General features: G+C 46.4%; 1 protein-coding gene and 1 pseudogene across 4 annotated transcripts in view; one reads left to right on the top strand and one right to left on the bottom strand.

Moving 5' to 3' along the window:
* LOC148777245 (uncharacterized) overlaps positions 1-15,788 on the bottom strand; it is a 62,404-nt pseudogene that overhangs the window by 45,886 nt on the left and 730 nt on the right.
* PALLD (palladin, cytoskeletal associated protein) overlaps positions 6,449-15,788 on the top strand; it is a 367,111-nt gene continuing 357,771 nt past the window's right edge. For 3 of the 4 annotated variants that reach the window (XM_055427986.2, XM_055427989.2, XM_055427990.2), the window contains exon 1: positions 6,449-6,601. The gene's annotated coding sequence lies outside the window, so the exon portion shown is untranslated. The remainder of the gene's footprint in view (positions 6,602-15,788) is intronic. The other variant, XM_055427988.2, reaches the window with a different exon arrangement.

The following is a 15,788-nucleotide window of genomic DNA, read 5'->3' on the forward strand; positions in this document are numbered from 1 at the left end:
AGGGAATAACAAGGATGGAATGTGCTTGTTGCCCTTAGCAATATATTTGAGACAGTGTTTCCATCTCACTTCTTGGTATATTAGAAAGAACATGTTAAAAATTACTACAAATTTGGCAAAGAATAAAGAGAAAAAACAATCACAGTCAAGATAATGTCTGATGCCATTTTTAGAAGTAACACTGCAAGGCCACCTTGGGGTCATGTCCTGCCCAAGTCTGCTCACACGGTCTGAGGGCACTTGCTCCCAGGCTGACCACTGTCACCCTCCAGGAAAACTTAAAAATGTGTCAGTTATGTGCCAGAAAGAGAGAAATAACAGACATCAACATATAGAGGTGTATTTATATACATATCTGTATAATATATCGTGATGATGCTACACACACCGAAGTGTACACTATTCTGATCCTAATCCTGTCCTGGATATAGTCCTGTAACTGCATCCTTATTCACTCATCCCACATCCCTTCTTCTGTTCAAGTTGTGTGAGCCCAACGAGCTTGCTTCCTGCTGCCGGAAGTGAAGCGGATACCAGTTCTCAAACTGTAGTGAGGGCCAGGTCAGTGGAACTGGACAAGAACAAGAAGCAGATGCAGTTATTGACTATGTGCAGCCGTTTCAGGGAAATGTTCTTCGAGTACAAGAGTAAGACGCCATCCCATTCATGCCATCCTCTCACCCCTGTTTCTCACCCACTGGGAGCTGGTGTGCCCATCACTGGTCTCAAAGAGCTCCCCTCCAGCCCTGTCCCCTTTCTCACAAACTTCCTGCATATTTTGCCACAGTAATTCCTCTGGATAAGCCCACATCAGTTTTTCCAGTTCCACACACAAACAAATACTGTTTTAACTGAGGTTGTACACATTTGCAGAGTGTTTTTCTGGAGGATTTTTTATATTACAAACTCCATTCTTCCCACAGCACTCCCTTCACCCCCTTACTCCGCCCCCTTTTCTTCAGAGTAGGGTAAGGCACGCGTTTTGTGGTGGGTGTTCCTTGTGTCACTGTGTGCTGCATCTTAGGTGCGTGTGAATGAGTCCATGCATATACAAGGCTGGGCCACATACACATACCCTCCAATATAACTAAAGTACCATATGACAGGGGAATCCCCCTCTCCCCATCTCACTGAGGGATTTTTTTAACTGAGACTGGATGTTAAATTTTGTCCAAAGGCTCATTAATAACCTATGATAATGACCATATAGCTTTTCTCTTTTGACTTATCAATATGGAGCATTAATTAGATCTTCAGGTGTTAATTAAGCCAGCCTCTATAACTTGGATAAAACTCAACTGTCCATGGTATAGTCTTCTTTCAATATACAATTTCTATTTACTAATTTTTTTTTCAAAATTTTATCACTATTCCAAACACAATCTGTACTTTTCTCCTTATTCAATGACACCCATGTTATTCTTTGTAAAAAAATGTTAAATGTATTTTGCTTAAATCCAATAAACACCACTTTGAAATTAATGTCACTGGTTTTTAAGCCCTGAAGAATAAAAACTTCTCTAAGTTGGGCCCTAAGAGTCAAGCTGAGAATGAGATTATTTCTGCTGAAGATCATAATTCCTAACTGGGCCACAATATCCATTTAAAATATGCATTATAGAATCTATTCTCAGAAATGCCAACGCTCCTTTGATGACGACTGTGATAAAGTTGCCTTTCTCCAGTCATTTTCGTGCACACACACAAACTGGCAAACATCCCAAGTAACAGAAGCCTACAATCAAAAGACTACCTGCAGGCCTGGGCTACACGAACACAGGAGATTCAATCACAGTTCCTAAAGCATAACTCATGAGGGACAAATCTGAAGTCTACTGCTGTGTACAGACGGACACAGGGCTTCTCAGGTGGCTCAGTGGTAGGGAATCCACCTGCCAACGCAGGAGACTCAAGAGACACAAGTTCGATCCCTGGGTCAGGAAGATCCCCTGGAGAAGGTAATGGCACCCCACTCCAGTGTTCTTGCCTGGAAAATCCCATGGACAGAGGAGCCTGGCAGTTCATGGGGTCACAAAAGACTCGGACACAACTGAGCAACTGAGCGCACACACACACAGATGGATGTGACCTGTTTAAACAAACAAGGCTTTGGGTCACACCTGCTCCCGTGACCTGTGTCCAAGCCACATACATGGGAGGAGGAAGACGTAGGAAGCCTGTCCATGGTTTGAAGGACACCTGTTCCCAGGATGGCCAAACGGGCCAACAAGTGCTCATTAGAACTGCGCAAGCATTTTATGCCTCTAATCTTATTTGATTCCTGATTTCTCAGTTTACTATTTTATGTGGTGCCCCATGATCCCTGTTTGCTGGCAGACCATACTGCGAGTGAAGACGGAAGGAAAATGTTCAGAAAGAGGGGAAGCAGATCAGCTCCTGGAAAACCAAAGGGTTTTCAGAGCTTTCTGGGCCCCCAGGGTGAGAAAACATCAAAGAAGCATGAAGGGGCAGGTCCTGTTCACATCCCTTCCATCACAAAAGCTTTGATTACCTCCGCCTATTATCCTTGTTGGTGGCTCAGAGGTTAAAGCGTCTGCCTCCAATGCGGGAGACCCGGGTTCGATCCCTGGGTCGGGAAGATCCCCTGGAGAAGGAAACGGTAACCCACTCCAGTATTCTTGCCTGGAGAATCCCATGGACGGAGAAGCCTGGTAGGCTACAGTCCACGGGGTCGCATAGAGTCGGACACGACTGAGCGACAGAACGGAACGGAACGGAAGTGTTTGTCTGAACAACCAGGATCCTTATAATCTAAATGGAAGTTTATACACCTGTGCACCCTTGGAGGCAGATTCCAGAGCCCAGTCCTGCTTTCAGAAGAAAGGAGCCACGTGTAACATCTGGATGTCAATTCACGATACCCCGAACTAGGGTCAGTAGGCTCAGACTGGACAGCATTCCTAACACACAGAATCAGTGTGAGGTGATATGTATTTATTGTTCTAAGAGATTAACCTTCTCAATAATTCGTTACGAAGCAGCACTTAACTGGCTCAGGCTGTGCACGGGGGACCAGGCCCACTGGGCCACCTGTGAGGAGAGCGGGGCGGGTGGGTGGTGAAGCTAGCCCGGCCCAGGCAGGTGGAGTGCGCCTGGCAGGAACACAGACAGCGGGGCTAACGTCCCGAGGACACGGCCACACGCCGGGAGGGCCAGAGCCGGAGGCTTACCCGAGAACAAAGGGCGGGCCGCTCAGTGCAGGCCTTGGAAAGAGCAGGGACTGTTACAGCAAGAAGAAGCCACTGGGAGGATGAACTAAGTGAGACCAGTGGCGGGGTCACGACCCCACATCTGACTGTGCGCTCACAGAAATGGCTCTGACAGTAAATAACAGTAGCCCTCACATGGCATGACTGTGTACACACAGGTCGCATCCTTAACATCCCCAGACCCTTCCCATGATAACTGAGAGCCTTGGTCAAGAGTCTCTTCTAAGGAAAAGAACTTTTGTGTCCCAATTCTTATAATACCTGCTAAACAAGCATGGTTTGCTCCATGCTCATGTTATTCAGGAAAAGTCATTTTGAATAAAACCATATCTATCTTTGATGCTTCTCAGGACCACAAGCTATCTTTTTATTTCTTTGTTCTTCTTACAGTCTGATGGCTTCCAGGCCTTTCGGAACCTGGCAGTCCAGGGACATGTGGGCCAGGCCTCCCTCCGGGCTGAGAAACAGCACACTCACCTAAGATTCACGGTGAGACTGTCTGCCTGGAGTCCATCGGCAGGCGGAGGATCCACCTTTGCCACTCGGCCACCAGGCCACAGTGCTGTCATCAGCCTCCTGGGCTATCACAGAACCTGCCACCCCTCTGTCCCTCCAGGCTCTGAGAAGGCATCTTCCCCAGAAGCCCCAGCCCCCACCTGCCTGCAGATACACCAACAATACTGTTCCCATCCTACACATCAACTTCAGCTGCTCTGATGGTTTTCACACCTGCAACTGGTAACTTTTCATTTCTACAAAAAGGTCTGAATTGTCTCCTGTGACCAAGGCACCTTAAAGATCATAAAACTTGGCTATACCTGCTAGAAAGAGGAAGGGGAAATGTATTTTCATTCCTTTGTGAATGATTCCACAATGGAAAAGGGTGAGCCACTAACTTAACAGTAATACGTTATGCTTCTTTTTGTCATTCTGTCCGGTGAATGTTCACTGGACTACACTCCCTTCTCTTCTCTTCCTAAAAACTGCAAGAATGTGCATCTTCTTGGTAATGTGTTAATAAGAGAAAACTATTAGTACAAGTGTGGCTGTCCCAGCACACACTTTAGGTGGGTTTTAAAATGAAGCCAGGATTTACACGTTATTGCCTTGGTGCGGTCTGGTGCAGACAGAAAAATCACCCGGTGCCTCCTGAATAATTTACTATTAATACAAAAATAAAATCTGTTAAAACGTTGGGATGAAGCTTGGGTCATACAGTTAGCATCCATTTATCTTAAAATGGAGGAGGAGGAGAGAATGGGGGAGAAGGGGCAGGGGAGGAGATCGCTACTGCATTCATTGTCCACTGGCCTTTGTAACCACCAGCCTCCTTGCTCTCAGCAACTCTTTCCTTAACTAAGGTAACACCCTAGAGAGGGCACAACATTTTGATTCCTATCAACTTGCACTTTGCCACAGGACACAACAGAGGTTTTCTTTAATTTTTGATCATGACATTTTTAGACACCAGAAGTACAGATATTCATGTCACAGACACAGCAATGCCAAGCTGTATCGAATGTTACTGTTTTTCCACATTCCCATCATTCCTCTGTTCTAGAAATAGGACACTAGTCCAAGCCCCTGTTCCTTCTCCCCACCCAGCTCCCAGAAATTTTTATCTGGGCCTCACCCTTTCCTTCTGCTGTGCTGTGACTCCAGCCCCGGGGACTGTCTTGTACACTTCAGAGAACACAGCTCCTGTCCTCTCCAAGGGTTAAGGGTGGTCTGCGGGGCGTGGAAATAGCTGCAGGTCTGACTGTTCGGTGGGGGGGTCTTCCAGTCAAATCCCACTCCAGCAACACCAAGACTTGCCAATTAAAATGATGTTCAGGGTGGGACCAGGTGCCTCCAATTCCAGTCTTTCTGTAATTCTGAACAAACCACTGCTTCCTCAAAGTACCTCCTCCTGCAGGCACTTAACTTCCCAATTTAATTAGCCCATTCATCTGTGTATTAGCTACTTCCCAGCCATTCTGTCCATTTCTAGAATCTTCTACTGCCTTCTCTCCCACCTCTTATCCTTCTGGGTTTTTACTATTATCTTAAGGGTTTTAGTAAGAAGAAAACATAAACGCTTTTGTTTTTGCCAGCCACCCCACCCCCCACCTACCCCAAGGCATTGAAACAGCCGAGGAATGTGCCTGTTTTCAAGGACTGATTAGAAAGGACCCGAAGAACTGCCTGTAAAGGAAACTGTAAGAGGAGCCCTTTCTAAGTGTTCCACCATCAGAAAAAAATTTCTTTGGAAGTAAATATCTCCCAATAAAATTTTTTTTAAGTTTTTAAAATATAAAATATTTTAATAAAGAAAAGAAAAAATTTATCTAAATAAGAACCTGCATTAACTAAAACAATATTATCCAGACAAAGGAAGAAGTGGCACTTCATTTCCAAATTAACTTCACCAGGAGCTTTTGTGTGCTTATTTTCTGCCCCTTCTATTTGACTCTGCTGCCTGACCTTGGAACAGAAATCTTTCTGTTTTGTTCTTTGGAAGTTCAAAACATTAGAACATGTTACAATGTGATATTATAGAATAAGTAATGAGACATTTTTCTTCAAGTGTAAGAGAGGTCAGAGTTGTCCTGAACAATATCTGTTCAACGTCTATTTACTCCACCAGCAGAAACTTGCTAGACGGTGAGGATGTGCGAAGCCCTGGACTCAGTGCTCAGCACTGCAATGTGTGTAGATTCAGGCTCCGGTGTGTTCATGTCTATCTCATGTCTACTCAATCCTGGCTGTATGTCCTGCACACACACAAAGTCATATCATAATTTTTAGTTAACAAATTGAAGTGAGAGATCAGGGGGGCTCTCCTCTCCATTTGACAGGTGCCTTAATTTCTGAACAGCTACTGGATATTTTTGGATAGTCTACCACATGGCCGAGTTAAATGCACGGAGCAGAAGGCTATAGTCAGAAGCGCCTTCCTTAAGAGGGCCACTGCTTCCCCTTAGATTCACACGCTGCACCTTTTAATTGATGGAGAACATGTTCAGAAGACAGGTGGCGATCTCCAGTCACAAGGTCAGAGAGTGGAGAAACGCGTAAATCCCATGTTTATTAGATCCATAAATATAGTTCCCTCTACACCTAGAGCCTTTAATTTCTAAGAACCCAGCCCTCGGAGCCGGGCTGCTGGAATCCCTGGCCAGGGCCGTCTGCGGAAACATGATTCAGTTACCAAATATAGCTGAGTGGATGAGGACAGATGGGATCTGAGGCCACAGCTGCCTCAAAGTGACCACGGACCAAGCAGTGTGTCACGAAGAGACGAGGCCACCTCCGCTCCCCCGGGAAAGAAGAAACGGTCGTCTGAGAGCCATCACCTTCGGGGGGTCCTCGAGGAGCCAAGGATCGGAAAGGTCTGTAAAATGTGTCTTAATGTACTAACTAGTAAGGCAGTATTTTTAAACTCTTTATTAAGTGCTAAAAACATTATTGGAGAAGGAAATGGCAACCCACTCCAGTGTTCTTGCCTGGAGAATCCCAGGGACGGGGGAGCCTGGTGGGCTGCCGTCTATGGGGTCACACAGAGTCGGACACGACTGAAGTGACTTAGCAGCAAAAACATTATAGTCGTTTGCCAGAAGATATAGCACTGTTTAGAAGATGTCTTGATTTCTCTTTTATTTGGAAAGAAAAAGTAATGGGAATTCTGAACTTATCTCAAGAACAGAGACCATGTAAGATTCACCTGCAGGCTTTGTTTCTACCTATGCTGTCAGAGAGCTGCCTTGTCTGTAATAATCTTAAACTAAATTGGTGCTATTCATTCCAAAAGGATCAAATGTAATGATGGAGTCAGCATTCATCAAGTCTGTGCTTTGTTTTACAGAAAGTAAGAATGCTGTTAATTTGAACCCTGCCTATACTTAAGCTAACTACAAATGGCTTCAAATGATATACTTTAGGTTGTAGTAACATTTTAAGTTGTTAATTACACTTTCAGAGAACTTTTCAAATGTTGAGAGTAAAGGCAGACATTTTAAATTGTATCTATGCACAAAGCTTGCCTTTTTTTAAAAAAGATAAAGCTTATCAAAGGAAACTATAGTACAGTCAAATTTAAGCTTTACAGTAAAATTTTATATCATGTTGTTGTAAGTTACACATTAAATTGTCTTGAATCCAATAGATGATGTTGATACAGAACAATTTCAAGCTCATGTTACCTTTTCAACATTTGCTAAAAATACTAATTACCTTTTAGTATTGGAGAAGGCAATGGCAACCCACTCCAGTATGAATAATGTGTCCACACCCAGAGCCCACTGCCTGACAATATAACACTGACCAAGTTCCCTCGATCATGAATGTGCAGATATGAAATCCTTATTACAGGATAGATACACTTTCCAATATACTTTTTCCTCAAAGACAGAACCCACCTCCATTACCCAGATTTTAAACATCAGAGTCTATCAGACAAATTATTGCGAATAGCCCATCCCCATGTGTGCTCAGTGGGGTCCCACTCTTCGGGACCCCATGGACTGAAGCCCACCAGGCTCCTCTGTCCATGGGATTCTCCAGGCAAGAATACTGGAGTGGGTTGTCATTTCCTCCTCCATTATAAACAGAAGACAAGGCCTAAGAGATTCATTAAGGCAATATGTACTCTGTGAATACATGATTACATTTTCCTAGAACACAGATCTGTCCTTCTGCATTTCCATGTCTAGTGTGACTTAGGGTCCCCATCTCAGCTCCGTCCAAACCACCGTGTGTTGCTAAAGCTGAAAGGGTCAGAGCATACTTAACAGTAGAAAAGAAATCTGGATTACATGGGACAGTTACAATCACTTTGATTTCTTTACCTCATTTTTGTTTAAATGTAGAGGGTAGAATTAGTCAAGATTCAAAATAAATCCGACACATACTTAAAGAGATACCAGCTGAAATCTCCAAAGCCAAGACAAGAGCCTGCACCTCACTGATATGTGTGTGTGTGTGTGTGTGTGTGTGTGTGTGTGAGACATCAAAGGGAATTGTGATATCTGAGCTCTAGCCAGTAATTCAGGCATCTGGAAGCAACGGCCGTGCCCCAGTCAAATTCCAGTAGAGCAGCTCCCACAGATTCAATATGGTGGATAAGATGGTATCTGAAGAGGACACCAGTAACTGCAAACACTTTCTCTGGAAACACTTCATATAACTGTTGTGGGTATGAAACCAGCTATTATGTTATGTCTCTGAAGCTGAGATACAATATACTATCTGGGAGTATTTAAAGTTGGAGAAAAAAATATGCCATGCCTCCCTGTGCTGACAACTTGCTTAAAGACTAGGAAAGAGTGGAATCCACATGTGTTTATTAAGAAATAGTTGATAAAATTGTTGTGCATTTTTTTTGCATCAAACAGGGTTTAATAAAGTTTTCATATTTGCCTTTTGTCCTATAGGGCCCTTGGTAAAAAGAACATTACAAAGAAAGGAAGGAAGGGAGGATTGATTAAAATGATGATTACATAGCTGATTCACTTTGTTGTACAGCAGAAACTAGCACAACACTGTGAAGCAATTGTGTACAGAGGTGTGTGTGTGCACTCAGTCGTGTCCAGCCCTTTGCGACCCCATGGGCTGTACCCCATAAGACTCCTCTCTCAGCCAAGGGATTTTCCAGGCAAGAAAATGGCAACTGGAGCAGGTTGCCATTTCCTTCTCCAGGGGATCCTCCTGACCAAGGGATGGAACCTGCATCTCTTAGGTCTCCAGCATTGGTAGGCAGATTCTTTACCACTAGCGCCACCTGGGAAGACCCAATAAAATAAAAACTTCTTTAAATACTTGGAGAAATTAAAAAACAAATAAATGATGATTACAGAAGACAACTGAGGTAATATAAACACACTTTGTTTAACCCTTCATGAAGAGGACAGCCTCTTTTGAAAGAGCTGCACCCTACGGAGGAAGGCACGAAGCTTTACAGGAAGAGAACAGGGAAGAGAAAAATGGAAATAACTTGATTGGTTGGGGTTGCAGAGACACTGTTGTTTGGGGTGAGATGAGCAAGGAGATAAATTGGGAAGCCAGCGCTGGCCTGGCTTGGGGCTGACTGACCACATGCAAATATTTCAAGCAGAGTGTCCCTGTAATGCAGGAGACCCGGTTCGATTCCTGGGTCGGGAAGTTCCCCTGGAGAAGAAATAGGCTACCAACTCCAGTAATCTTGGGCTTCCCCAGTGGCTCAGATGGTAAAGAACCCAATGCAGGAGATATTAGAGACATGGATTTGATTCCTGGGTCAGGAAGATCCTCTGGAGAAGGAAATGGCAACCCTCTCCAGTATTCTTGCCTGGGAAATCCCATGGACAGAGGCACCTGGTGGAATACAGTCCACGGACTCGCAGAGAGTTGCATACAACTAAGTGACTAAGCAGAGAGTGTCCTTAAGGACACAGAAGTTCCCCATGCTTCAGTCTGCTGACATGGGCCCCAGGCAGGAGCAGCTCCATGTTGGACCTAACCTAAAAAAGTTAACTCAACAGAAGGAAGAAATTTCATATAGGAACTGCGCGTGCTTCCAGAACAAGAAAAAAAAATGTTTTAAAGCTTGTTCAAATTTGATTTTTATAGTTTGGGTTCTAAAGTATTTTTAGTCCTGAATCTTTGTACTAATAGTTTTTAATACTTTTAGTAATTGTTTAAATAGGAAAAAAACAGAAACAAAATGCTAAATTAAATATTGAAATCATTCAGAATTTCCACTCCCACCCCAAAGATAACAGCAACCAAAGATTCCCCTAACTGCATGACTCCTTACCCACCACAGACGTAATCAGCGCCCACCGCCTGATTCCCACTCTTGCAACCTTCCTATGTATTTATATCTAAGTATCTGTGTACTTTTAAATGCCCTGTGAAATGTTTCCGCCACTGTCTGAACTCTCTAAAGGACCTGGCCCCTGTGGTTCAGGATACTGAGTGATCCTTGCTGCCTGTCAGTCTTTTTCTAACATCAAAGACTTTCCCCCTTCAAAATTGTAGTAGCTTATCAATACCTGCAAACTATTTCATGCTGCTGCTACTACTAAGTCACTTCAGTCGTGTCCGACTCTGTGTGACCCCATAGACGGAAGCCCACCAGGCTCCCCCGTCCCTGGGATTCTCCAAGCAAAAACACTGGAGTGGGTTGCCATTTCCTTCTCCAATGTGTGAAAGTGAAAAGTGAAAGTGAAGTCGCTCAGTCATGTCCGACCCTTAGCGACCCCACAGACTGCAGCCCACCAGGCTCCTCCACCCATGGGATTTTCTAGGCAAGAGTACTGGAGTGGCTTGCCATTGCCTTCTCCGTAAATTACTGCAAAAGTGCTCCCTTCATCTAAATCATTCAAGGAAACATCCGTACTGTGCTCACTTGGAAAAGACAATGTGGCAGATCCATGCAGGTTTCAACTGTAAGTCTATTTCTTGCCGGTTCAAATTTGGCCAAACAATTGGATGTTTTTATACCATAGGTTGGATAATCAAAATAATCAAAAGAAAAACAGTGTTTACCCTATTATTCTCAGGATCCAATGATTCACTACTGATTTTCCTGGACTTACATGGGGCTCGCTCCTGGCACACCCATCCCAAGTTGAAAATGCCTTGAATACACCTCACTTACCTACCGGCCCAGCCCACCTTTGTTACTAACCAGGGCTCTCAGCCTCCTTAATCAATAGAGATTGATGAGAGGCCTGAGGAGAAATTCTCTGCTGCAGTAGCAGGAACCAAGAACAAACAACTGGCTCCCGTGCTCACCTGCTCCCTAAGCAGGTGGTCAAGCTGCTCTGTTATATGGGGTGAGGGTGGTGGTGTGTCCAGGGGTTGAGCTGGAAGGGTGGCTTAGGTGGTTTGCCCACCCCTCTGGTGTTGGTGTGTGCAGAGGGCATGTCCAGTAACTGCTTTTGTTTCAAATACTTCAGAAGTGGCATTTGGGCTTTGTGGGGTCTTTGTATCTTGCCATCCATAATTTAGGGCTTCCCAGGTAGCACTAGCGGTAAAGAGCCTGACTTCCAATGTGGAGATGTAAAAGAAGTGGGTTCCCTCCCTGGGTCAGGAAGATCCCCTGGAGGAGGGCAAGGCAACCCACTCCAGTATTCTTGCCTGGAGAATTCCGTGGACAGAAGAGCCTGGTGGGCTATGGTTCATAAAGTCACAAAGAGGCGGACATGACTGAAGCGACTGAGCATGCACATCCATAATTTGCCCCAACCAATCATGCAGTTATTTTTAGGCCCTTATAGTTCGTATTTTGTTGCTGGAGGAGACGATTGTCCAGATGCAAGCACTGCAGCAAAGGGCGCCAGGTTCTGGCCTGTCTCACCTTCAGTGTGCCGGGAACACTTCCATCAGCCTGCAGTTGGGAAAAACCATCTAACACAAAGCCTGCTTTTCAATAAAATGTTGCATATCTTGTGTAAGTCATTGACTACTGAACTGACAGTGAAAAGCAGCAGGGTTGTCTGGGTCCAGAAGGGTTGTAAGTACATCAGTTGTTTACCCTCATGTTCATGGGGCTGACTGGGCACAGTGGCCACTTCCCAGCATCTCCAGAGAGGATGGGATTATGTCACTAGCCTGGGAAAAGAAACAAGTTCAAAATTCCACATATAATTTCTACTGAAGGCCTATCACTTTCATAGCACTGTAAAGCTGATCTGTCCAACCACTGCAAGTCAGATCCTCAGTATGAGAAAGCTTTCAGCTCAAAAGGTGGAAATGGCATTCCTTGGGGAAGGCGAGCTTTTATTGTTTGCAACTGAATTCTTCTCCCTCCAAGATTCTGTTGCTTCTCATGAGGTGCTTTGTCTTCCTCAACCTCTCAGTCAGGGAATTTTTTAATCAATACATTTCAACAGCCAATGTGCTTGCCTCTGGAGGCGGTGCAGGAGTTGTCCACAAGTCTTTTCTGACCCACAAAATAGAGGGTTATCCTGGATAGCTTAGATCGTGTTTTCAGATAATGACACCCCAAGGTCAGTAACTCTAAACACAAATGTTATTCATAATTTTAAAATCTATCTGTCTTTTCTATTGTGCATTCATCTGTGAATCATATACATCTGTATGTCTATTACGTGTTGAGGAACTAAAAATAAGTATTTCCCAAACACCAAGATAGCAATGCTGAGACAATTTAAGAAGATAAACTTGCTTATGTCAGAAGGTGATATGCATAAGAAATATTAAATGTTCAGTGAAAACTTACTTATAGGCTCTATATTTCATAGTTGAATATGGGTCCAACAGACCAGATAATGTGAACTTAGGGAGAATTTGTGCACCATAAAATTAACAGTGAGAAATAGCCTATAAATTGAGTGGCATGAAATTCCTTAAGAATGGATGAAATATGCACAGGGATGCAACGACAGGTGACCACGGGAGTTAGCCCTGACAGCAGGGCTTCCTTGGGATACACCAGCTGAGGACAGCTGCCTGCCAAAGGTCAGGCCGGACAGGCAGCTACAATGCCTCCTAGTGTTTTCAGACCCCCCCAACCTGTGCTTTACCGAGTGTTTGCTCATGACTGAGGGTTTGGCATCACGTGTGACTGTCATCATCACCGGCTGGAGGAGGGCGCCCGCAGCTCCTCCACTGCACAGCTCAAGAGTCGGAAGCACCGCTAGCCTGAAGTGTCCTCCTGCTATCACGGTCACCCCGCCCCAACAGTGGGAACAGCCGAGGTCTGTGGACACCAATGGCAGCCTGCAAACACCCATCCAGCCCGTCCCGCTTCACTTGTTCCCTAACAACTTTGGAAGATGATCCGACGGATGAAAACACATTACAATTTCCCAAGATCAACTAACAAAAGATTGACGACCAAACCAAGCCTAAGAAATCAGAACCTGACATTTTCTGTTTCCTAGTTTTTGTGTGTGTGTACAGTCGCACAGTCATATCTGACTCTTCCCGACCCCATGGACTATAGCCCATCAGGCCCCTCTGTCCATGGGATTCTCCAGGCAAGAGTACTGGAGTGGGTTGCCATTCCCTCCTCCAGGGGATCTTCCCGAACCTGGGTCTCCTGCATTGCAGGCAGATTCTTTACTGTCTGAGCCAACAGAGAAGCCCTTCCACTTTTTATTTTTCCCTATTAAAATGGCAGCTCCTTAGGGCAGAGAAGCCCCCTTTCCTCATGGCTGTGTCCCCAGCTTCCAAAGAGGCATGTAGTAGGCACTCAGAGAATCATTGCTGATGAATAAGAAAGTAAGACAGAAACATGCTTTGACTAAAAACATTTGTATTTCTATGACTCAGAATTTAACTCTGAACTTGCTGGGACCCATGATGAAGGGTATCAACACTCACAGAATTCCCCTCATCTAATAGTAGAGGTGCCAGAAAAGGAATGTCTATCTGGTTTTGAATATTTTCACTACAAACTTTCCCTGATGGTAATGAAAGCCATAAAAATCACTGTCTCTATAGATAAGGATTTTTTTTCAGACCTACCACTTTTGTTTTTGTACAGTAACACCTATATATATTTTGTGTGTACTTGTTAATGGCTATGAACACGCAACACTGATTACTTTATCAAGTCCTTCTCAGAAAGCAGAGCCCAGGCGTTGAGTGACCACTGATAAGACAGGTGACAAAACCAGGCAAAGAGCAGAACGCCTCCTCACTGAAGAGATCCCAGCCCAGGGAGGAGCTTGGGGCCAGGGGCTGAGAGCAAAAGGAGGTCACAGACAGGTCTGCATCTGCCGTGGCTGTGTGGCTCCCTCTCCTGTCAAATCCCACCCAGGACTCAAAGCCGGTTCAAACACCACGTTGGTTCTTCCTCAACTGCCATGATCATAAGCTACACCCTGCCAGATGTCTGCCACATGGAGGCTGTCACACACCTGTCACACACACCTGCTTTCCTAACCTTCACAGGGCTCTTAACTCATACTTATAGTCAATAAAATGAGTGTATAGCAAAATACCTGCAAAGAAGGTTGTTGTTGAGTCCCTCAGTCATGTCCAACTCTTTGCAACCGTGGGGACTATAGTCCGCCAGGCTCCTCTGTCCATGGGATTCTCCAGGCAAGAATACTGGAGTGGGTTGCCACTGCCTTCTCCAGGGGATCTTCCTATCACAGGGATCAAACCTATAAGTCCTGCATTGGCAGGTGGATTCTTTACCACTGAGCCACCAGGGAAGCCCTCAGAAGAAGGAGTGGATTTGATTGACTGGGCGGTCAACAAAAAGTGAAATTAAGTATAGTTTTCCAGGAGCTGGAGTTGGTAACACAGAACAGACAGGAAGGGCAAAGAATCTGCATGTGCAAAGCGTGGGGATGTGGAAGAATACAGCTGTTCACAGCAGGGAGGGGACGGCTGGCCACAGGGACACTGGACCTGTCCGAGTGACGTGGGGCATGAGACCCGAGAATTCATGTCTCACTGGCCACCCAGGAGTGCACAGGGAGCCTGCCTCCTACATGTGGATCTCCTCTTACCGGGGCGGGGGCCCCACTGGGGAAAAGGGAGCAAAGGAGCGACATGGCCAAACTTGTGTGATTTCTCCCACCGTCGGATCGCCCCTGTCAGTAGCCATCACCACGTCCCTCCCCCCTCCTCTTTGGTTCCTCTGACCTTGTCTGAGCCCTCTTCCTGGATCAAGGTTCCCGACAGAGGACGAACCTTGCCTGGCTCACCTTCTTCTTTGTATAGTCAGCGAGGAACAAACAGTTGTCAACGGAAGTCACGGCCGCTTCTCACGCTGGGAAAGGGTGAGTGACCAAAACCCGCAGGAGAGGTTTCTCCTCCTGAGGAGGCTGGACCCACAGGCTCTCGAGGAAAACAAGCGACTAAACCACTGACAGGGAAGACGCGGAGATGGCGGAAAGCGGAGGGACCCTGAGGAGCGTCTGCTTGCCGCAGAAAGGGGAGCAGAGCGGGCAGAGACGCCCAGACGCGCGGAGCCTCGCCCGGACTCGCCCGCCGGCCACGCCGCGGGCAGCGCCCGCTTCGCTGGCTTTCCAGCGAGCTGCGTTTTCTTTCCGCTTTTGCCCCCATAAAGCCGCTTTATTTTGATTCCCGGTAAAGCGAGGGAGAGACAGGAGGCGACTGCAGGCCGGTGTGAGCACTCCGCGCGGCGGCGCAGCGAGCCCCGCGGCCTCTGGGCGCGCCCCGCCGCCCCAGCCTCGCCCGGCGCCGCCCAGGGGGCCCGGGGGCCGTGCCCGGCCCTGTTCACCTCCGCCGCCCTTCCTCCCTGTGGCCTCCCGGCGCCTGACCAAGCCATGCGCTCCGACGTCGCCATCCTCCACCCCGGAGCGGGCAGCTGCCCTCGGAGCGCTGCGACCCACACAGAAAGCACCACCGCCCTCAGCGAGCCCGACCTCTTGCCACCCGCAACTCCTCCACGACGGAGTGGAAGCGGGAGGAGGGAAAAGGCAAGGGCCGCGGGGACACGCCGTCATCTCACAGCAGGCCCAGAGTCGGAGGCGTGAAGGGACCCAGGCCCAGTCAGTGAGCAGCCCTTAGTGGTCCATCCAGCCAGCCGTCAGGGGAGCGGTGGTCGTCAGGCTGAGCAGTGAGATAAGAGGCAGGTCAGTCTTCTCACCC

The sequence above is a fragment of the Moschus berezovskii genome, chromosome 7 (genome assembly GCF_049115385.1).
Source record: "Moschus berezovskii isolate FMDL1 chromosome 7, NW_MosBer_1.0, whole genome shotgun sequence".
Classification (NCBI taxonomy): domain Eukaryota; kingdom Metazoa; phylum Chordata; class Mammalia; order Artiodactyla; family Moschidae; genus Moschus; species Moschus berezovskii.